Source organism: Apodemus sylvaticus, chromosome 2, assembly GCF_947179515.1.
Source record: "Apodemus sylvaticus chromosome 2, mApoSyl1.1, whole genome shotgun sequence".
Classification (NCBI taxonomy): domain Eukaryota; kingdom Metazoa; phylum Chordata; class Mammalia; order Rodentia; family Muridae; genus Apodemus; species Apodemus sylvaticus.
Window position 1 is genome coordinate 138,527,723 of NC_067473.1, and position 24,434 is coordinate 138,552,156.

Sequence of the window (24,434 nt, forward strand, 5' to 3'; positions counted from 1 at the left end):
GTGATCTTCACTAACTTGCATAATTCTTGGTGTACCACCCCAGTCATCCTTTTTTTTTGGAAATGGCATATTGTATACAAATAAGGACTACTTTCTAGAGTATGCTTCTACCCTTTCTGTGCTATATTGTCTTTTACAAAACAAAATGATATAATCTAAAAGTACTGTGGCTTTTCTATGTACAAGTTCATGAACTATTCCATTAAGAAAAAAAATATAGTCACAAATGTCTTAAAAACAAAAACATCTCTGCCTCTGGTTCCTTGTGGGACTAACCTGGAATAGCACAGCAGCCATAAGAAGCCTGCCAGTAAACAAAGTATCAGAGGGTATTTTATTAAATGACTTTAAAGAGAATTAATTTAGAAGTAACTGTGATTTTAAATATTTCATTTAAAATGTATTTTATTATCGCTCTTTATCTTTGTTGTTCACTGAGATATTTTCCTGAAAGTTCTTTGGTTTTTGTTCTTTGATCATTCTTACTTCTTTGAGAATATATCAAATATCTCTCAATGCCTCAAATAACTTGGACTATTCCTTACAGGGATTGTTCTGTATTTATTTACTCAAAAATCATTACTCGTACTAGAAAGAAGACTTGTTTATTACTAAACAAGGACATAATGTAACATTGGAGTAGCAAAATGACTAAAGAGGAAGCAGAATAAAATCCAAATTACAAAATACAAAGATTAAGAACTCAAGAATTAAAAGATGAATAGATCCAAGAGCATAAGTGTTAGTGAGATAGAAATGAATGTGGGGCAGGCCTAGGCTACTGGACGGAGAGATAAAGACCAGAAAAGAAAAACCAAAATAGCTTGAGAAATATATTTACACCAGCTAAAAGTCCTGTTTCCCACTTAATAAGCTTCTATTAGGAGAGAAAAGGAGGCAGAAACAATATTAAGAACATGAGAGATTGAGGATGTGCCCAGACATAGAAAATATTAAGGCATTTTAAGCAACCTACAGGATCAAGAACTGCTGGGAATCAAAAGAGAACAATTACCTTGGCATATGATTATAAGATTGACAAAAAATAAATGGTGTAAGAATAGCCATATAATGAGGAGACAACGTGAAATGTCACTCTCAGAGAATGAAAAATTAAAAGCAGTATTTAAGAAATATGTTCTCAAATGGAACCAGAAATAATGCAGAAGGAAATGTGTAAGACCTAAAAAATGAGGGCGCCCTAGCGCCCCACACCTGGGAAGGTGACATCCCAATCACTTGCGAGAAACAGTCTTGATGCAACAACAAGAGGATTTTTTTATTCCAGAGGCTCTGGGGTCCACAGTCATACACCGCGCAGGGGTAGAGGACTGTGAAACCCCGAGTGCAAAATCAAGACAACTTTTATGGGTTTACAACAAAGCCCCGCCAATCACAAACCAATCATTCCTTAGCATCAAGAGCGTAGTGCGAGCCAATCGATTTGTACCACTCCATAGTTTTTAGGCCAATCAGTTTAAATTATCCGAGCCCGCGATCCATGGACCAATCACTTTCCTATTTTCTCAGAGGTCTATAGCTGTATGAGCTCTTGGATGGGGGTGGTGGTGTATAAGCAGTTTACAGAAGCAAGATAAGCAGGTAATTAGTTCATTTTCCATTACCTTATGCGACCAGGATCTCATACTCAAGGCCTTTTGCCTAGCTCCTAACAAAGGGCAGGCCCAGGAATGCAACCTTTCACCTAGTTTCTAACAAAGAGCAGGCTCAAAGAATGCGACCTTTCCAACAAAGAGCGGGCTCTGGAATTTGAGGTGTTTGGGGGCTCCTTAGAGGGCTGGAGTTAGAGCTTCTTTGGAGCAAGATAGCACTTTAAACTTCTGACTTCTTGGGGGTCATTTGAGAGTTAGGCACTGGAGATTTTTAGGCTGTAACTCTCATCCTTTCAAATGGAGAGCAACAGAGAGACAAATATGTGGATAACACTAATGAAATATTCCATGTGTAACAAAACAGAGAAAACTATATTATTTTATAATTAAAATAAAAAATCTAAAGGCTGCACCTGGAGAAGAATTGGAAAAGGACAAGAAACAAATAGGTAGTATTCTGAAGAGATAGAGCTGAGCAGCTCTAGGTATTCGTATTAGCAGTAATAGAATAACAGAAAAAGATGGAGACAAGAAGGCAGTACCCTACAGAGCAGTAAGCCAAGGTGAATGGAACTGCAGATATGCATGTCTCCAGGCCTGGGGAGAGGAAGCAGTACCTGCATCCCAGAGGAGAGCCTGACAGCTATATCCTCAGTAAAACCAGCAGCCCTCACAAGTCTCCAAACCATTTGCTGTGATTCCTCAGGCTGGTGAATCAACAGTGATGAGGAATCTGATGTGTCACTCTATGTGACTCAGAGGGCAGTGGCCAGGTGCCATCTTGATGGGGAACCTGCTATTTTAATACTGACCTACACTAGGAACTTGTGAACAGGGAGCAAACTAATCACATAATAGGGAGTTGGATTTAACCTTTCACAGCTCCAGTAGTGAGAGAAAGACCTGTAAACAGTTGTGCAGATTTGGAAGGTCACAGATGCTGATAAAACAGACAGCTCAGGAGACAGGAAGTTCAGCAGAGACACTGGAGGGCACACAAGGCAGCCTCACTTTTGGTGACCTGGAACAGAGTTTGTCAACTGATAGTAACTCTGGTGCTCTCAGCCTTAAGCCTGAGGTCAGTAGGTGGATTTACTGCTCCAGTAACTTGCCAGCTCAAGCATAATAGCTGATAAGCATGACTCCATCCCTTAAAGCATATGTGCAGGGCAGGGTAGAAAGTATGAAGACTGGTCCTTTGACTCTACTGATAGCTGCTGTGGGCATTTGTCCTCAATTCCAAAACGCTTGAGACACAGCCCTTCGCTAGAACATTTGTCTTCCACAGCTCCATAGTGAGAGAAAGACATGTAGACTGTAGTGCAGATCTGGAAGGTCACAGATGCTGATAAAACAGCTCAGGATGTGTCCTTGGGTGTGCTAAATAGGGAGTCTCTAGAAAATAAGCATCTCTCAAGGTCACAAACCACACAGCTAAGTGAGGCTCCTGATAGTCAAAGAAGAGAGCTATTAAGTAAAGATGACTCAGCAGCCATCAGACACCTGGGAACACATGAGCAACATAGGATAGGCCAGAGGAAAGATAACTGCACACAGTCAGGGGACATCTAGACTAGAAACTCCCATTTTTAAGGAGCCCTTGTAAAAGCTGTTTCATTATTCAATACTCCACCATTTTGTCCCTGTACCTTTTTCCCCCTTTCTACATTCATCTTAATTGTCTTTAAGTTTTCTCATTGTGAAGCCCACTTTCCCCTCTGTAGCTGCCCATGGCTACATTTGAATGGGTTATGGATTACCGGGTTCCCTGGAAGGAAAGCTGGGGATAGGGATGGAGTAGCAAGAGAAACATGGAACCAAGACAAAATTCCTGTTCAAGGCTCAAAGTTTAATGGAGGTTTCCATATATATATATATATGCTGGGGGAAGACCCTTCTCCCAAAGGCTGGAAACAGATCTGCAGAACTGGTTTGCTTGCTCCTCAGGTGGTGCCTCAGGGAACTGCAGGTCCTTGGAGAACAATGGGCTTTGCCTTGGTCTGAGCACTCCATGCTAGGTGGAGGGGATTATGGCTAGCACAGAAATTCCTGCTCCAAGGCTGGGAGAGGAACTTCACCTTGGTCAATGCCAAGTTCCTGCCTGGTAGCATAGCACCCCAATACAGCTCTCTACACCCCTCTCTCTTTTTTTATTCAAATCTCTTACCCCTTTTCTCTCTCCATAATGTTCTTTTCTATTCTTTTTCTTTGCCATCTTTCACTTATTTAACCTCACTTATCCTCTGTCTTGCTCTTCCCTGTCTTACTTGCCTAGTAGTTTGTACATTTATCTCAATAACGTTATAATTCACAGCACACTTTGCACCAGCTTGCTATGTTCTGCTTTAAAGTTATTGGTGATATATTAGTGGGACATTCTTTGAAAAATCAACCAGACACATCAAACCTTTTCACCTCCAATTTTATAAAATAAACCAAAGGTCTGGAGGGGGCGACTATCTGATACATGGAAGTTAAAACAAGGTGGGAGAAACTGCTTTCTCTCTTTTTTGGCTTTTTACCTGTTTTTGTAAAACAGGGTATAGGTATCATTCTGTAGCCCAGGCTGCTCTCAAACTTCACATTCTGCCAAGTAAGTATCCTGCTTCAGCATCCCATGTACTAGGACTACACACATAAGCAACCATACTGGAATCAACATGGCAAAATTTCTAACTGGTCTTGGTGGGACATGATTGTAATTTTAAAAGGAGCCTGAAACTGGAAGATTGTGAGTTTGAGACCTATCTGGCCTGCACAGTGAGATTCAGGCCTATAGTGAAGACTATATGGTAAAATGTCTTCAAAAACACAAATAGAGGCAAAATTTCTAATTTGCATTAGGCTTAAGTTATGGTGTTATAATGGTCACTGTAATATTCACTGTAAAATAAAATAAAAATAAATTAAGATAATGGTGAAACAGAACTATAGTCAATTAGCATAAAAGTAATGATAAACATAAAAGTAAAAAAGAGAAATGGAAATGCGAATAACATGGCTCAACAAACAGAAGTTGTAAACGAGTATGCTTGCCTATCTGCAGTTTCATTAAAGGGAAGTAGAACAAATGTGTACAATCAACAACAAAACTGTCTAATTGAATTCTCAAAATAAATACTATGGTACTTACAAGAACATGCCTGATTCGCAAATTCAAAACAGCTCAAAAAGAAAAAAAAAAAAAGAAAAAAGAAATGCCATGTAATTTAGAACATGCTAACCAACCCCAAGCTGAGAAGAAGCCTGAATGGACAGAAACTAAAATGGTGTAGATGTGAGGACTGAAGAGATAGTGAAGAATACTTGCTGTTCATATAGAGATGAGGTTGAGTTTCCAGCACCCACAAAGCAGGTTCCAATTACCTGTGACTCCAGTTCCAGAGGACCCGATACCCTCTTCTAGGCTTTGTGGTATCATGAATGTACAGGAATGAATACATACAGTCAAATACTTATACACATAAAATAAATTGAATATATATTTAAAAAACTATTGATCTGTAGGCACAAATGAATATAACCTCAGTGAAATGGGTAAAAATGAACAGAACAAAATAAAAAAGACCCATATGTCACATGCAGGGTGTTGATAAAAAAATGTACAAGGGTCTGGAGAGATTGCTCTATAGTTAAAATAGCATGTCAATCTTGCAGAGGATCTGAGTGTGGTTTTTAATACCCTTGCATGGTGGCTCACAATGATTTGTAACTTCAACTCCAGGGGACTCCAACAACCTCTCTGGCCTCTACAAGCACATACCCACAAAGACATGAAAAATACTATTTAAGAAACATATACAAGGCCCAGTAAGATAATAAGATTCAAAAGTATTAGATAAATATATACTCAAGCCAAAAATCAAGAATTAACTCAATTTAAAAGATGAAAACCACATAGCATATTCCCTATTACTGGAGAATTAAATTAGCCATTAGTAATACAGAAGGGAACTCCCCAGATGTTAGCAGTTTAAGCAATGTTAAAATGAAAAGCCACAGCAGAGACTAGAAAACACTTTAGGCTATATGATAACAACAAAACAGAAATTAGAATTATAGGATGCAGATGGAATTAAAGTCATAAGCAGAGTGAAATAGAGAGTAGAATTATGTTTGAGAGGACTGAAACTCAGCAATAGCAGTTACACCTTAAGGATGGGGATGTAGCTTAGTTAGTACAGTATTTGTCCTTCATGTGAGAAGCTCTGTGTTCAATCCCCATACCACATAAAATTAGATATGATGGTGCATGCTTGTAATCCCAGCCCTTCGGAGGTGGAGACAGGAGAATCCTAAGTTTAAGGACAATTTTATCTGGATTGTTGAGTTTGACATCAGCCTGGACTTTGTCTAATTCTGTCTAAAAATGCGAACCCCAAAAGAAATATGCGATGCAATAAGGTTTACATAGGAAATAGCAAGGTGACACTATGTCAGGACAAAAGGAAGATAAAGAGATGCACAGACATAAATCCCAACAATAGAATAGAGGATCTGTGTTCTTTAAAAGTCTTCATGCATGGAAGCTTAAAACAGCAATAAAGGATTTATATCTATAAAATGTAACCATTCAGCAAATACATGGGAGATCCAATAATCCAATTTTAGTCTCTGTGTTAGAGACTGAACACAGGGCCCACCCACAGCATGCTAAGCAAGCTCTCTACAGCCAAGACACATCCCAGAGTTTAGATAATCTCATTTTAAAACACACAGTATAAGGAAATTTGCTTTGCAGCAAAATATATTCAAATAGCCAAAGGCATGTTAGAAAGCATTTCGTTTCACTATTCACTGAGAAATGTAAATAAGGCCACAATGGCTTGTCAGAATAAAAGCAACAGAATGGCTTATAAAACCAAAACAGGCAGCTTAAACTACCCTTAAGTATATTAAATGTCTGTGTTAATGTGGTATTGTGTTTTAGGTGGGTGCAAGTGGAAATGAATCACTTTGGAAAACTAGAGGAACATATTTACTAAAAGCTGAACCAGGTACATAACCTATGCCCAGTATGTTTTACTCCCACGTGCACACTGAATGCAAACAGTGGATGTGCATACCAAACACATACTCTAGAATATTTATTGAAGCATTATTTTACTATCCCTCAAACTGATACCAGAACACCTTTGTCAGCAGTAAAACAATGGATTTTTCAAGTTGAGACATATTTGTACAATGGAATTCTTTATAGTTGTGGAAAATGAACTGTTGCCAGAGAAAACAACTTTAGTAACTATGTGCATATTATGCTGAGTGAAGACATAGTAGAGTACTCTAAGGAGCATTCATGTTGCCATAGAGTTAAGAAACTATTCTATGGTATTAAAAACCAAGCTCTGCCTTCTCAATGGGAATAGGGTTTGCCACAAAGGACACTTCTGGGATGCACACTGTTTTTGTTTCATTCTTTGTGCAGTTACACAAAAACATATGCTTTGCATCCACAATTCAAGGTGCATATTCAGGGTTAGTGCATTTTTTAAATCTATGATCATGGGTACAAAAATAAACAGCAAGGCTAAAGAGATGGCTTGGTTTCTAAAGTGCTTACTGTCCAAGCTTAAGGATCTCAGTTGAAATCATCAGAACCTACACAAAACCTAGGCACATGGGTCATTAAAAGCCAAGCTTAATCTATGGGTGTAGAGACAGGGAGAACTCTGGGGCTTCATGCACATTCAGTCTAGCCAGATTAGTGAACTCCAGGTTTTGTGAGAGAAAAGTTTTCAAAAATTAAGTTGAAGAGTCATCCAGGAAAACATCCAATGGCAATCCCTGGTCTGTACTCATGTGCATACAACATTCATGTGAATACAAACGTATGTATGTATATACATACATGTGTGTATGCCAGAACAACAGCACAATAGCATAGGGATTTTTTTCTTAGAGAAAATAGTTCAAGTTAAAGCCATACCACTAATCAATTTTAAAAATCATAGGTAGTCTATACATGACTTTTAAAGGTCTTTAGAGAATGTTAAATGTTTATGGATAGTTGAGACAGATAAGAAAATTTAAAACAGAAATAAGAACATCTATTTCCTTCATGGTTATCTAAAGCATTAAAGTATATTATTTCTTTGGAAGATGGATAAGGTGACATTTTAAGTTAGTATTTGATATATCCAGGTTTATAATGTGTCTTCTACATAAAAAAGAATATTTATATGCTTTTTCCTGGATCAGCTGATAAATATGTTACTTAATATATTGTTTTAAATTTATTTTATTGTTAATTATGTATCTATGGGTGGATCTGTGCAAGTTCATGTGAATGCCAGAGAAGACTAGAAGAGGGTATCAACGCTGCAGTTACAGGTAGCTGTCAGCCACCTGACATGGGTGCTGAGATCTGAACCCGGGTCCTCTGCGATAGCCATATGCGCTTACTGCTGAGGCATCTCCACAGCCACCTATGGTGGAATCCTTTTTAAAAGCCCTTTCACGTCATTTTGCTTTTTTGTTTGTTTGCCTTGCTTTCTTTAGGGCATCTGTTGTTTTTTTTTCTATATGATACTCGGCCTCATTTAGGAAGTTATTTTATTTGTCTACACTTAGGGTCCTGAAATACACACACTTACCTATAGTTAAAACTTCCATACTTGTTACTTCTTTTGTAGCTGCATTTCTATTTATTTTTTCTTTTTATCTTAGTATTTTTATTTCCAGTATTGTCTTTGAAGCTTTTCCATTTCTGTTGGTTACTCCACATTAAATCAACCATTTCATTCTTGTGTGGGCTTACCACTTGAAGATACAGAGGCGGTATAGCTACATGCTACCCTGTTTATCTTGGCCACAGTAGGGATGTTGTGACATGGTTCCTGCCCCTTGAACAGAGCCGGCAGGTCGCAGGCCTCCACAAGTGTTGATGTTTGCTTTGGCATAATTCTTGTTTGAATGTACATATTTTCATATTCTACCTTTGAGTAATGTCCTGTCTGCTAAAGTTCATGACTCTGTGATAGTCACAGATACGACCAGTCCATGAGGCAAGGGATTAGCTCAGTCAAATGCAAACACTGAGACCTTCAGGGCAGTCCTTAAGAAAGAACTCTGAAAACACGAGTTCAGAAACATATAATTTCTCAACTATGCAAAATATAAGGATGCAATATGAATTATATAGGAAGCCTCACACACAGATCTAAAAGAACAGATGCAATGGCACTATGAGCTTGCTTGACAGAAAGATTCTAAGGAAGGAGATAAAGATATTTAGAGAGTGGTGATCTCAGAGCAAGATCCCAAAAAGTTACGATTTTTGTTTGTGCTTACAAAGGCAGGCAGATTCCTGAGTTCAGGATTAGTCTAGGACAGAGGAAGTTTAAGTCTAGGCCTAAGCAAGGTAGGGATGGTAATTTCAGGCCCTGACCCCACCTGGCTAGCCTATTGTCCATGCTCAACAAAGGCAGACAAGTCTCTGAATTCTTTGACAAAGTTAAAAAGAAAATGTGCTTGTTGTCCTTGTCTCTTTCTAAGAGGGGTTGGGGTAAAATGATGATGATTCATATGATAATCCAAAGGGAAACCTGGGTTAATAACTAAATTGACTCTGTACCCAAAGTGTAATTCTGTACCCAAAGGTCTAAATGAGACTGAATTCTTACATTTTAGGCTTTTGTTGTACAAACCTTGTTCCTTGATTAAAAACTATTGGTTAAATAAAATTGGTCATAGCCAGTTGTGAGAGAAAATTAGAGGTTGGTAGGTTTATAGTGACCTGGTTGAGGTGTAAGAGTCTGATGAGATTTAGCAAGAGGGGGAACCCCCCAGCCCTGTAAACAATGCTTAGCAGGATGGGGGGAATCGATGCAAAAGTAAGAGAAATTATTGTTCCAACGCATTGGGGTCATCCTGCACTTGAAGGAAAGGAGGCTACCTTTTTGTACAGAGCAGCAGCTATGTGATTGGCAGAACAGTGTGACTTTTAAACTGGTCTTTAGGGAATGAGGTAGCAAGGGGTGGCACATGGTCGGTCCCCCCAGTGGTCTTCCTGAAGAATGTAATCAGCCTTTCTATTCTAGGAGGGGTGGGTTGGCTATGTGCTTTCTGTCCTGTCTCTTCTAGGAGGAGAGGGGTATGATGGAATTTTCCAACCATTCTGAGCTGACCTCGTCAATGGGAGAGGGAGAAGGAGGGGAGAAGCTGAGAGAGGAGGAAGCCACCCTGAGGAGAGAGGAAATGTTAGCATTTTGTCTAAGTCCCATGTCACAGTTACCTGACAATAGCCAGGCATGCCTGATTCACTATAAAAGGTACTGACTGCTCCCTCCACTCTCTTTTGCTCTTGCTCTTGCCTTCCTCTGTCCCCTTAACTCTTCCCTCTTGTCCGCATTCCCTTCCCCTACTTTCTTTCCACATGTTCATGGACAGCCTCTGCTTCTCTACTCTCTCTGTCTCTGTCTCTCTCCCTTTCTCCTGGCACAACTACCAGACTACCATCTTAACTCCTCTCCCTATGCCCTGAATAAACTCTATTCTATATACTATATGGTCACTCTGTGGCCGGTCCTTCAGTGGGAAAGAATGTCTCTGCATGGGCCCTCGGAGGCACTCCTTCCCCCATAACTCATGACACTTCTACCAAAACATTTCCTCCTTTCTTTATCTTTTTACAAACCTCTACCAAACATATCCCTTCTCCTCTTTTTATTTTTATAAAAACATCAGGAACCATGAGCATATGGCCAGGAGAAATAACAAGTATTGGGAGTATATCACTGGGGCAGGAGACAGGTCAGCACTTAGAAGAGTAAATTGGGGGTGACCCCCCTAGTAATTGTCAAGGACGAATAAAATAATCATTATGAGTCTCAATTATCTGTAAGCTAGTCATAGATAAGCTTAAGTTGGTTGTACTACAGCAAGAGATGAGCTATCCTGAGAGTTATTTTTTAGAATTGCAAGAGAAAGCTGTCTCAAGCAGTAATCTATCTGGAAAGCCATCTTGAACAGATCATAGGCCATCAGCTTGTACCCTATGGTTTGACTTTAGGTCATTTGTTTCACTATCCTCAAACACTCTTTCCTTAAAACCTTAACCTTTCTCCAAGTCAAAGGTGGTCCTTAGCAACATGCTTTATTATCTTTCAAACGAAACGAAACAATACAACAACTAAAAGCAAAACAAAAACAGAAAAACAGAACTTCAAATACTCCAGGCCAGCTTTCTTTGATGACAAAAGGCCTATAGACTTTGAGAAGGTGATATGATTTTTCTTTGATTATGTTTTACACCTTTTTTTTTGTGTTGAGTACTAAAGAGCTACCATGAATCTACAATCAGGCACAGTTTACATTCTGTGGTAAGTAGAATTGGAGCAATGCTGTTAAATGATTCATGTTATTTAATTAAGCCATAGTAACCTAGATTCAAGCATACCAGAGCCTCACAAAGCTAAAACTATGTATAATTTAAAAAATTCTCCTCTGAGGGCCTGGCTCAATGGGTAAAGCATTTGAGTTTAGATTCCCAATATCTATATAGAAACCAGGCACAACAGCATAGGTTTGTAATTCTAGTATTGTTGGGTGGAGACAGGAGGATCCCATTGGCTCACTGTCCAGCCAGTATAGCCAATCAGTGAGCTCTGGAATTAAGTAATATATCCTATCTCAACGGGAGAAATCAAAAAAAGACACCTAATATCGCTGCTTGGTCTATGCATGTGCACAGGTACACAGACACACACACACACACACACACACACACACACACACACACGTGCACAGACTTCTATATTCTGATTTTTTGGTAAGGAAAAAAATCTAACTTTATTCTAGTCATCTATATTTGATCTCAACTATGTACTATCCACATGCCTGTGTACTATCTGTAGTATGTCAAGACCTGGCTAGATATACTGAATGAATAATTCATGATGCGAATACCTGCTGTTTATAACTTCACAGAGAGAACAGACTTGAGAAGTGACTTTCAAGTAAGTTGAGAAGGTATATTTCCCAGCTAATCTCATAAGTTTTAAGGTAGCAGCAAAAATTCAAATATCAATTGTACCAGTTACTCTGCTACTGCTGTGATAAAATACCACCACCACACTCAACTTACAAAAGGAAGAGCTTATTTGGAGTTCTGTATAGATGATCATGATGGGAAGGACCATCAGGAAGTAGCATGTCAGGGGCAAGAAGCTGAGAGCTCACAATACCCACAAGCACAAAGCAGAGAGAGTGAACCAGAAGTGATATGAGGCTATATCTCAAGGTCCATCCCTCAGTAACATACTTTGTCCAGCAAGATCTTCAACATCCTCACCAAGTAAGTGGCCAGTTGTACAAATACCTGAGCCTACAGAAAAGATTTGTCATTCAAATTACCTCAACAAGTTGCTAACATTTTTTAAAATGCCAACTATAGTTCCAAAATCTGCTAGGAGCCTGATATTCACAGACTCAGAGGCAGCCATGGCCTTCCTCTCAAAATTGCTTACCCAAGGCTACATAATGCTTGTACTTGCTACTACTATTTATATAAGTATCACTGTGACCTTTTAAGATAGTAAGCAACAGAGCATCAACATGTATACCTAAACTCCTAGACTCAGAAGGAAGAGTCAGGAGGACCTCATGTTCAAGGCTGGCCTGGGCACACTTGATAAAACAGACATCTATCTGGCAGAACAAGACGGCTTGACCTTTCAGTGTCATTCACTTCCAGTACTCTGTGGTTCTAGGCTACGCTCACTGGGCCAACGTTATACTGAAAGCATCGCTTTCAGCAATGGGAAACACATTAGAAAAGCATGCCCTAAGAAAACATTCCACCTTGTTTTTGGCTGTTCTCTCCTGATCAAACATTTTCCCTAAGGTACTCTACAACCTTTCCCCAAGTCAGTGACAACTTCAGGGCTCAAATTTATGATTTTATCAAGTCAAGAATTACCTTATATATGGTCACAGTGTGATAAAGCTTCTTTTTCTAGGGCAAATCAGTGGCCAATTGTTTCTGTGAAGATTAGAATAATGTTTGTCTCTCAAGAAATGCTCAGCTCCCTAAAGCAACAGCAACTGTATCACACAGTAGGCCTTCATAAGATAAGATACAGGTCTGTGGCTATATCTGGTTTTTTTTTTTTTCTCTTTATGTGATAAAATAGAAATCGTTCTCTGCTTTTCAAATTTGTTTTCTGGTCATTGTCAGCAAGAGTGGAAGTGGTAGTGGAAGAGATTTTTTGTTACATCATCTCTGGCCTTTATCCAATGACCTTATTTCTTCCCCTCTGCTCCAGGAGAACATATTGCACAAGGTCAGCAAGATGGATCTGGAGCCCCAGTTTTATGTCTCCCCTTGCCAAAATATCACTTCTGCTCAGGGGCACACACCTGCTCTCTCCTTCTCTGCCAGCTCTGTTAGGTGAACTAAATTACAATTTCACTTCTTTCCAGGGTGTGTGGGATGCAAGCCTCTAGCTTCTTATGCCCAAATCTATTCTTTATAGAGCAGCATTTGATGTATTATTGAAGGCACAGCACAACACCCAGAGCAACATCTCTTGCCCCCATTATAATTCTAGAAATTTGTCTGGCTGACCCTGTATACAACCTGACCCCAACACCTAAGTCAATACAGCATTTCTTCCCATCACTTCCTAGCCAAAGTGATGCCAGCATCTTTCTCTGCCTTGCTTTGTAAATGGTATCCCAGCACCCATACTCATCTTTCCTAGCTGCTTTCCCTTGAGCCTAAACAACCTGTGCAAGTAATGGGTGACTAAGAGCTTTTTGCTTTACTCCTCCACACCTGACTGTAATTACCTGGAATTATACAAATCACACCTGTTTTTCAGTGTAACATGAACACATACTGCAGTCCCCACATAAGCTTGTCCTTCCCCCTTTCTATTCTTACCTTAGCTGCTCTAAACTCCTTAGCTTATGTTTTAGTCACCAGAGCCTCTGGGAATCCTGCAGGAATGTCCATCCTACCAAATCCAGAGCTCTGTCACATAGTGAGCCCTTTGTCATGAATGCCTTTCGGTCCCCAGTCGTTAAGTGCTTAATGCCTTCACTTCAATTATCTTCTTTCCTATCACTAATAAATAGCAGATTCTGACCTTGAATCTAGGTCCTTTGCCACTAATGGTGGCCCCCACCACACTTTTATTTTGCTCACAGAGAACAGGACCTTGAAAAGTCAGACTAACCTAAGATGTTCAGAGTTCCCCATGAAAGGACAAATAGGAACTTTAGTTCTGTGTCCTTGTCCAGGAACAGACTTGGCAAGGTCTGTGTGATGCTAGAGCTGGTGGTACCTTGTAGGAGTCAAGGTTGGAGTTTCTGGGGACCTGCTTCTTTGCCCTGGGCTGTGGTTATCAGTCCTAAAGCAGCTGTGTCTGAGGCATTCTGTGTTCTCTTTGCCAACATTGTCTGGCATAGCTCTCTGCTAACCTTGGCAGTTGTCCCCTGAGCCCCACCCCTGGAAATAGTATATAAGATGCTGTGACTCTTAACAATCTTGCTTGGTATTGTCATCAGCTAATGCTAGGGCTCCTGGTACCAGTTATTGCTTTTGTCATTTTTTCATTGTAATTTTCATGATTTCTTATTCCTTGTCCTTCCTTGAGACAGATATCCTGATGTTTAGATGCCTGATTCAGGACATGGACATGATGGGGGAAATGCTTAGAACACAAGCTTAGCTCAACATCTGGGTGACTTTTCTAGTCCAGGCTTTCCCCAAGGATCTGCTTTTATCTCCTTTGCAAACAGCTGCTGCCAGCTCAGCTGTATCTTTCCTCTGCTTGCAGTGTAATCATCGCCACTCAGGACAGTCTCTGCATGGGTTCACAGCAGAACTGAGGTTAAATGGACCAAAAATTATATTGACTATATAGTAAAATGGATCAGTGTGTGCTGTAGCAAGGACCAGCTGCATGAAAATTTCCCCACGACATTACCTTGCTGCAAGTGTTGCCTTCTGCCATCCAAAAGCCAGACATCAATACAGGGTTAATCAGGCAAGAGATTTATGGGGGGGAATGCCTGTGAAGGTTAAAAGAGAGAGTGGAGAGAGACTTGCAGACTGCAATGTAGATTTGACACTCCCAAAAGGATGGGAGAGAGGAAAAGGACACATCTAGATTCTCAGGAAGGTTAGTCTAGCACATTAAGGAGGCACAGAGCAAAGTTACTGTGAGAGAGGAGTCCTATTCAGAGGACTGCATCTACTTTCATAGCCTATGACTGGAGTTAGCTCCACCAAGGGGTGGTGGCATGGGAACATGACTTGACATGAACTTGGGAACAGATCAATGGTATCCTCCTCCCTGACTTGAATACCATAATCAGTTTCAGTTTTCTTACTGCAAATACTTGTACCCAACTCCTGCTTTAAATCCTGCTTCTCAAACCATGAGATTTTTTTCATCTGTATTATCTTGCTCTGACTCCTCTAAGTTCAAAGTTCCATTTTCACAAAAGACAATACACATTGGTATCGATGAGGGGAGAGAGGAACCCTTATTTATATTCAGTGTTGGGAATGAAAGCTATTCAAATTCACCATGGAATTTGAATGTGGAGGAGGATAGAAAAACTACAGATATCATAGGAGCAGGCTGTGCCACTCCTGCATATATGCAAGTTAATGTACTACAAGATATTTGCCCACCCATGTTTATTACCACCGCACTCACAATAGCCAGAAATTAAAACCAGACTTGATCTCCATTAACAAATGAGTAGATTAAAAAAATGTGGTAGATATATACAATGGAATTTCATATTTTATTCAACCATAAGGAGAAATGAAAAGGCAGGATCAGAAAAGGAAATAACTCATATTTTCAACCATACACAGGATAGATGAATATATATATTTATATATACATAATATAGTCACATAATATTACACACACACACACACACACACACACACACACACACACACATTCCATGAAAGGTGAGGAACTTAACAGAAGGAGAATGAAAGAAAAATGATAATGAAACACAAAAGAAAGGAATTATTTGAAGGTAGGTATACAACCAGAAGAGAGGTACAAGAGGAAGAAAGGCAATTAGAGATAGGAATCAATCAAAATTAAAAAAAAACTACACTGACATGTATGTATGAAATGTCATAATGAGGTATAGCATTTTGTCTGCTAGCTTTATAAATTAATAAAGTTCCCTTTTTTCCTGGTAGTAAACAATGAAATAATAAGTAATATAAACCAAAGAAATACACCAGAAAAACTGAATTTTTTTCATTCTTAATTAAACTTTCTGCTGAATGGAAAGGACTTTATATCTTGCATTTCTACATCTCTGGGACCCAGTACAAATAAATTCTATGTAACTGATGGGAATTCACTCCAGTATTAGGTCTCCACAACATGTCCTGCAAACTAGAAAAGCTTGGCCAGATTGTATAGGGTCACCGCTCAGAGGCAGGGACAAGTTTTCAGAGACTGAGCCCACCTAGCCATTGTCCACACTAGAACATTTACAATTGGTACAGAATCCCTTTCTGGAGAAGAAAATGTACTATCTGTGGAGAAGGAAAACTATGAAGAGATTTTACTTTTCAAGAAGGAACAGTGTGTGTGAGTTAAAAATAAGAGTTTGATGGCTTTGGTGTCTCTCCTACTATTATTTTGAACACAGTTTGTCTTTCTCACTGCTCCAGCAAGCTTGAAAGCAGTCAGAGTCTTTCTCAAATTTGATAATGTGGATATTCTGTTCACAGAGCCTGGACTTCAGAGAGAGATACAGTGAAAAATGTTGTAAGATTTTCAGAATTTCCAATGGCTATAAGAAGTTGACCATGAACTTTCATTTGCTAATAGAACAGTCACTAAGTTTGATGGGTAGGTACTTCTTAAAAACTAAAACTGGCTGGTTGATAATTAAAATAAACATGGTCTGTACCTAATACACTGGGTATGCTGGCCTTCACCTGTATTCTCTGTTATCCAGAAAGCCAAGACAGCAAGAGTATAAGTTGTAAGTCTGCCTAGGAAACATAGTGAATTCAAGATAAGGAAGCTTATTAAGACTGTCACATTTTTTAAAATTTAAAAGTATAGGAATATAGATAAAGGCAAAGAGGAGATGGGTAAGGAATAAAAGAGGAGGCAAAGCAGGAGAGGGAAGAATAGAGGAAAAGAGGGAAGGAGAGGGAAAGGAAAGGAAATCTTAGATTCTTTTGTTCCCACCAATCGCTGTGTGAATCTCCACTCAGTATTGTTCACAATTTTGCTTTGTACTTAAATTCATTATTTTTCCACCATTTCCTATATATTACTGCTGATCCCTTAGCATAAGAGGAACATCTGCCTCCTTTGCAGAAGACTTAATTAAAGCATATTTTTTTAATCAAGTGGACAGATTCATAACTGAATAATTGTTTTCCCCATTTGCTAATAAAGCTGCACCCACCCAGCAAACTTCAGAAGGAGTCAGGTCGTTTTGATTTACGGTGTCTCCCAATGTTGCACCCTGGGTTCACTCAAGAGGCCTTTTTATTTAGCCTTGATTAAAGAACAAAGCTGGTGAAATAAGCGCGCTAGAGAAAGAGCATGATTTTATTTAAACTTGCTACTTTGCTGGATGTTGCTCTCACTTATGGTGTTTCTTGATTTGGATGCTCAAAGAAGAATAAACTATCTAAAATTAAAATACACACACACACACACACACACACACACAGAGAGTGAAAAGCTCTCTAGATCCTCAGATGGCACCCTCCTGCAGACAGCATTACTCAGATGAATACAATGACAGAGAAACAATTGTGAATGCTTTTCATGAGAATCAAATGTTTCTGTGTAAAGGAAATCAAACAATAAAGCTGATTCCTTTTTATTATTATTAAATTTTATTTTTTAAATTAGTCACTTTACATTCCACTCAACGCCCCCTGCCTAGTCACCATATCCCACAATCCTTCTCCCATTCCCCCTCCTCTTCTCCTCTGAGTGGGTGGGCCTCCCGCTGAATATCCCCCAATCCTGGCACTTCATGTGTCTGAGAGAGGCTAGCCACTTCATCTCCCATTAAGGCCAGACAAGGCAGCTCAGATAAAAGAACATAGCCCAAGTACAGGCAACAGCTTTTGGAATAGCCCCTGCCCCAGTTGTTTGGGACCCACATAAAGGCCAAGCTGCACATCTGCTACATATGTGTGGGAAGGCCTAGGGCCAGCATATGAATGTTCTTTGGTTGGTGGTTTAGACTGAGAGCCCCATGAATCCAGGTTAGTTGACTCTGTTGGTCTTCCTTTGAGTTCTCCTCCCCTTAGTGGTTGCAATCCTTCGTCCTATTCTTTCATATGAGTCCACAGGCTCCATCCACTGTTTGGCTGTGGGTGTCTGTGTCTATCTGAGTCACCTGCTGGGTGGAGTCGCTCAGAGGACAACATGCTCCTGTCTGCAAGCATAACAGAGTATCATTAATAGTCTTAGTGATTGGTGCTTGCCTATAGGATGGGTCTCAAGTTGTGTCGGTTATTTGTTGGTCATTCCCTTAGTCTCTGGTCCATCCCCCATGTCTTTATTTCCTGAAGACAGGATAAATTTTGAGGTGAAAGTTTTGAGGATAGGTTGGTATCTCTATTGCTCCACTGGAATTCCTGACTGTCTACAGGAGGTGCTCTCTTCATGTTCCACATCTCCAGTGTTTTAAGTCACAGTTAAGGTCACCTACATAGATTCTTGGGCACCATCTTTATCCCAGGTCTTTGTCTCATCCTGGAGATCCTCTCCACCTCCTCTCCCCTGTCAGTTGCAGATTTTCATCAATTTTCATAGCCATCTAGCCATCTCTCCTGTCTTTCCCCACAACTGATCCTGAAGCCCCCCTCAATTCTACTCTCCACTCCCCTATCTCCCAGGTCCCTCCTTCTATCTGCCTCTTATGACTATTTTATTTCCCCTTCTAAGTGAGATTCAAGCTTTTCCTCACTTGGGCCTTCCTTCTTTTTAACTTTTTTGGGTCTTTGTAATGTAGCACAGTACCTGTATTTTCTGGCTACTATCTACTTATAAGTGGGTGCATACCATGTATGTGCTTTTGGGACTCGATTACCAATCCCAGGATGATATCAAATATCAGGATGATATTCTCAAGCTCCATCCAATTGCCTGAAAATTTCATGATGTCTTTCTTTGGTTTTAATAGCTGAATAGTATTCCTTTGTGTAGATGTTCTATATTTTCTTTAATCCATTCTTCTGTTGAAAGACATATAGATTGTTTCCAGTTTCTGTTTATTATGAATAAGCTACTATGAACATAGTTGAGCAAGTGTCCTTGTACAATGGTGGAGCATCTTTTGGGTATATGCCCAGGAGACGTATAGCTATATTTTGAAGAAGACCCATTCCCAGTTTTCTGAGAAACCATTAAATTGATTTCCAAAGTGGTTTGTACATGTTTGTATTCCATGTTTGTACAGCAATGAAGAAATGTTCCCCTTACTCAACATCTTTGCTAAAAACTGATTCCTTTAAAGTATACTCATATTTATTTTTTAATGTGTGGGAAAAATGGAAAATGGAATTTTTCACCCTAACTCTACTTGCAGGTAGTTAAGAGTTGAAAGCCCATAATCCAGCTTCCTCATCTTAAAAGAAGTGTGTGTGTGTGTGTGTGTGTGTGTGTGTGTGTGTGTGTGTGTGTGGGCAGGTGTTCACCTACTTCAATTAAGGTTGTTTGCATAATTATGAGTGGATCAAGTATTTTTTGAAACATGGGAAACTTCTTAATGACTACACCACTCAGGAAAATGACAGGTCCTTCCAGCAACAGTTAACTGCAAATAAATCTTCAGTGAGAGGTAGAACCTCATGAGCCCCTCTCCTTTGAATGAGGAAGTGGTCAACAGGTCCAATCCCATGCTGGTCTTACCAGGTAACCATGGCTATAGTGTTCTTATGAGTGCTTTAGAAAAGACATGTGGCTTCTGTGTTTAGGAAGCCATTGTTTTTTAAAAAAGAAACCTTGCATCCAAGAGATGTCTCAGGAAGTCAAGGCACTTGCCACCAAATCTAGAGACCTTAGTCTGATCTATAAGTTTTTCTTTACCCTTCATAAGCATCACACACACACATACACAAAGAGAGAGACAGAGAGAGAGAGAGAGAGGGAGGGAGGCACATAACATTTAGCAACAAATGTAAATAAAAGTTTTTTTAAATACACAATCATACTTACAAATTTCATCTACTTTTCTTTTAAAAGTAATATAAGACTGTACATTGTAGCATGGGTTCATACCCTGGGTAGCGGTTTCTACCATCTCAGAGGAGATGCAAAACAGGGACTGGAAGGAGAGGTGGGCTGCAGTCAGGATGTAAAGTGAATAAATAAATAAATTCACGGAAAAATAGTATATGTAGTTTCTCCAGTTCACAGAATCACTGTGTGCCTATTTTAATGTAGTATTACTCTGTTGCTATGTTTACCATTATTTTTACTGACCTTCAGGCATACTCCTTTCACAATAAGAAACTGATTCCACCTAGTTTGGAGGAAGCTAGCACCTTCCAGGTGACAGGAACTAGAGGCTCCTCCTATTGAGGGAGCCTGGCCAGCCAATTAGATTGCATGACTCCATGCTTGGGGGGCCTAGTGAATTACAGAGTGCCAGTAGCAAACTGAGCCAAGATCTACTGTGTGAGCTGTAGAAGAAAAACAGTCTCTTTGGATTACCAGCTATGAACAACTAACTAGATGGAAGTCCAACAGGAGATCGAGCTCAGTTATAGGCAGAAATTGCTCCAAAGCATCACATGGGCATCTGTCTTCATGAACTTCTTTTTTCATTAAACCTTTCTCTGTACTCAACTTAGAAATCCAAGACATGTTTGTCACCATCTAGACCATGGGCTTTCATGTAAATGAATCTTCTTCATAGTTTGTAACTGGCTCATAATGAAATCTATTCAATAGATTCATTGTTCTTACTGTTTTATGAAAATTAAACAGTAGTAAAACTCTGACAAGTCCAGGATGATCCCCACATCTTTAACTTTGGGTCGTGCTTCTCTCTGTATTTGAAATATTTCTCTGTCTGATAATGCTGCTCCTTCAAAAATCTCCTTTCCTCCCTGAGATTCTTTTCCCACTTTTTGTTGCCCTAATAACAACTATAGGAAACACCTGAAACATTTTCAAATCAGAACCCAAGAACTACCAGGATCATCATAGCAGCCAGAAGAGGTCCTTATTTCTCTGTGTGTGAAGATTAAATGGGCTATGTACCCAGTGAATGTTGAGATATGCTGTACTGAAGAACCAGGAGGACCCAATATCCAACAATACTTAAGTGAGGACTATAGTTAAAGTAAAACGAAGCAGCACCAAGAGCAAATGAACTCTTGTTTTACTTTAAGAGATTCTCTCTAAAATTCCAAGCCCATAGGTGGCCCTCCGAGGCATCAGTTACATTGGCATAAATTTGGCCAATTTGCAAGGAATCTTTATTTCCTTATAAAGCCGGGTTCTTCTGCACATAATATATATATATATATATATATATATATATATATATATATATATATATATATATATATATATATCAATTTGTATAACTGTCTGTTTTCTACATAACTTTAATGCATAAGTCCAGCAAAACTTCTAAAATTGTATATATAAAACTTTATGTCCCTTTCAGTAGAAAAAAGGAGCAACATGCTAACATGAGAATACAGATGAATCTTAAAAACATCTTATGAAAAGACATGAAAGACCATCTTATTGGATCCATCTATATGAAACACTGATATCAATCCATACAAATATTAAGTTGATTAAGGGTTGCCAAGGGCAGGAGTGAACAGTCACTATGAATGGCAGGGGTTCCTTTTGTAGTGATTGATATATTCTGAAACTATTGTTAACAGTTACCCAAAGCTGTGAATATACTATAAATAATTGACCTCTTTATTACAATAATATTATAGTATGTGACTCAACTTGTATCTCAACAAATGTGTGAGAAAATCTGCCAAAAGGGCTACTTCTGAATTACTTGACTTCCAGGGGTATTGGAAAAGTTAGACTTCACTTACTTTGTTAAATACTGTCTTGTGTTGTTACTGTGTATTCTCAAGGATTCTGATCTTTGGCTCCATCTAGACCAGAAATTTCTCCACCAAGAATGACTGGTCTTTTTACTTCTTCTGCATATGTCAGACACTGCCCTAGGGCTATGCATCTTATAAGCTACACTCAAAGCAATCTACTAAAGGGTGATAGAGAAACGCAAAGAAGAGTACTGGTGAAAGGCTGAGTCTAAATAAGTTCATATGTTTAATAAGTTCTATGTTAACTGAACTATCACTATAAGAGATGCATTTTCCAATAAACTCACATTCTGTAGTTTTTGGAGGCTAGAACCCAAATTATATCTTTTTTAAATAGACATATTTAACCCCTGATAGTGGTAAACTTCTGTTTTTATTACAATTCTTACCCACCAAAATTATAGCTGAGTATTTTTGCCTTACCTCTGGTAATAACCATTCTGAAACTATTATTAAATATTCAAAGGTAAACAAGGAGACTCAGTCCATTGACCAGACTGTAAGTCAGCTTTTCTACTAAGACCTTCTTATTTTGCAGCACACTACCTTGCCTTATTGCTAGATGAATTCATTTGCCTTCACCTTATTCTTATGTCCACTGACTTCTTGATGTCATCAAAAGGCCAAGCCAAGTGAGGCGCTCCATTTATCTGAAAGATACAAAGCACTGTAGATTGCTGTATCTTGTGGAAGGAGGCCAGACTTCTAGAGGAAAATTATGTGAAACAATAAATGCATACAGGAAAAATTTAACAGGATCAATTTGTTCATGAATTTTGTCTTAGGGTTGCTGTGAAGAGACATGACCATGGCAATTCTTATAAAGGACAACATTTAATTGGGAATGACTTACAGTGCTAGAGGTTCAGTCCATTACCATTGTGGTGTGAAGCACACTTGTGATGGTGTGAAAAAACTTTAAGAACATCATGATCAATGAAATCAATCAGGAATGGCAGATGTTGTATAAATACCTTTATATGAGGCAATCAAAATAGTTAAAATTCACATAGGGAGAAACTATACTAGTGGTTTTTCAAGGGCTGGGTAGAGGAAGGTATGACTGGCCATTCTGGTTGATGGGCACAGAGTTTCAGTTTTATAAGTTGAGAAGAATTCAGGAGTGCCAGGTAGTAATGGCCATACAACGACTTTCATATTCTTAATGGTCTGGTATTGAATATTTTTGATAGCATATGCCCTTTAACTAGATAAAAGCAAGTGGGATATTGTTCTACCATGTTTAAACTTCCAGAAAATTTGTAACATTCCAGAATAATTGGTTCAAAACATAAAAGAAAACACAACTTCAGAAACATGAAAGTTTTCCTTGAGATTTACCTCTAAAGAACATTATCCTGTTACATTCAAGATTCCTTTAAAGGGGGACCTGTATGGCTACTATAATAGTACAGGTGCAGAGGACCATTTTGGAGAAAATGACAAAGGCACAAAACACAAATACATATACACACATGTGCATGCTGAATTAATTATAGGCAAAGCTAACTTCTAAAAAATGTCTATGGCTTCAGATTCCAAAAGGTGCTAGGCAAAACTGTATTTGGAAAGCTGAATACTAAAGAATAAATACAACAATGAATAAAAATACATAATTAATAACAAAACAATAACATACCATAATATATAACATATAAATAATATATAGAATAATATATGCATAAAATATATAAAGCTATAAAAATAATATAAAGAATCTAAATGTAAGTAGCCCTTTTGTTTCCTAGTTACATAAAATAATGTTTTGTGTTGTATGCATTAGTGTGGGCCACATGCATTATATGTGTGTCTTTACATGCATATGAAAGCCAGAAATTATTGGCCTTCCTATGTCACTGATGACTACTGAATCTGGAGCCTACCAACTGTCCAGAGTAGCTGAGGACACACTTGTCCTATCAGGCTCACAACATACAAGCATGCTTGGCTTCCCATGTGAATGCTCGCATCCAGATTCAGGGCTACTTGCCCTCAAATTACGTGCTTCTTTAACCCAGAAAAAAATGGATAAAATAATTTAGGTAGCTCTAGATTATAGATAGCCTCAGGCAAATAACCTGTAAACATTGATGTCTGTTTTATGGTGAACTGTTAATGTCTTTTCGAGAAGCCAATAGATGCAAGAATTTATGTGAATTAGAGGCTGTAAACTCCAGAAAGCTAGTGTCTGTGATTCTAGCCTTGGTCAATTGCACTCATTGAACAAATGTTATTGGTATTTACCACATATCTAGCATGCAATGTGAATCTTCTGATCATGAAAGTGACATCATTTGATAGATGATGGTGCAGCAAAGTTACTGGAGTAAGTGGCACACTTAAAGCTGGAAGAGTTCTTTCAGAAAATGGAAGCTTAAGCAAAGATTTGAAGAATGAATGAACTAGGTAATACCTAGAAAAGTTTATCTTAGCCACATAAAACTTTGAAGACATATGTGTATTATGTGTATGTATAACAGCATTTTCCTAATAGATGATACGCGGAAAGTACCTAGACATCGATCTGTAGATCAGAGGACAACATTCTGGATTTAGTTCCCTGTTTATACTGGGTCAAGGGGCTAAAACCTATTCCACATCACTTTCATATATGTCTTTTGTTCACAGAGCACTATGCCACTCACCAGAACAGACAAAACTTAAAAGAACAATAGGAAATCAAAGTGGTCATAGTTTTGTAAAAAACAAAACAAAAACTAAACAAAAACAAAAAAACAGCATGCTGGAATGAGTACATT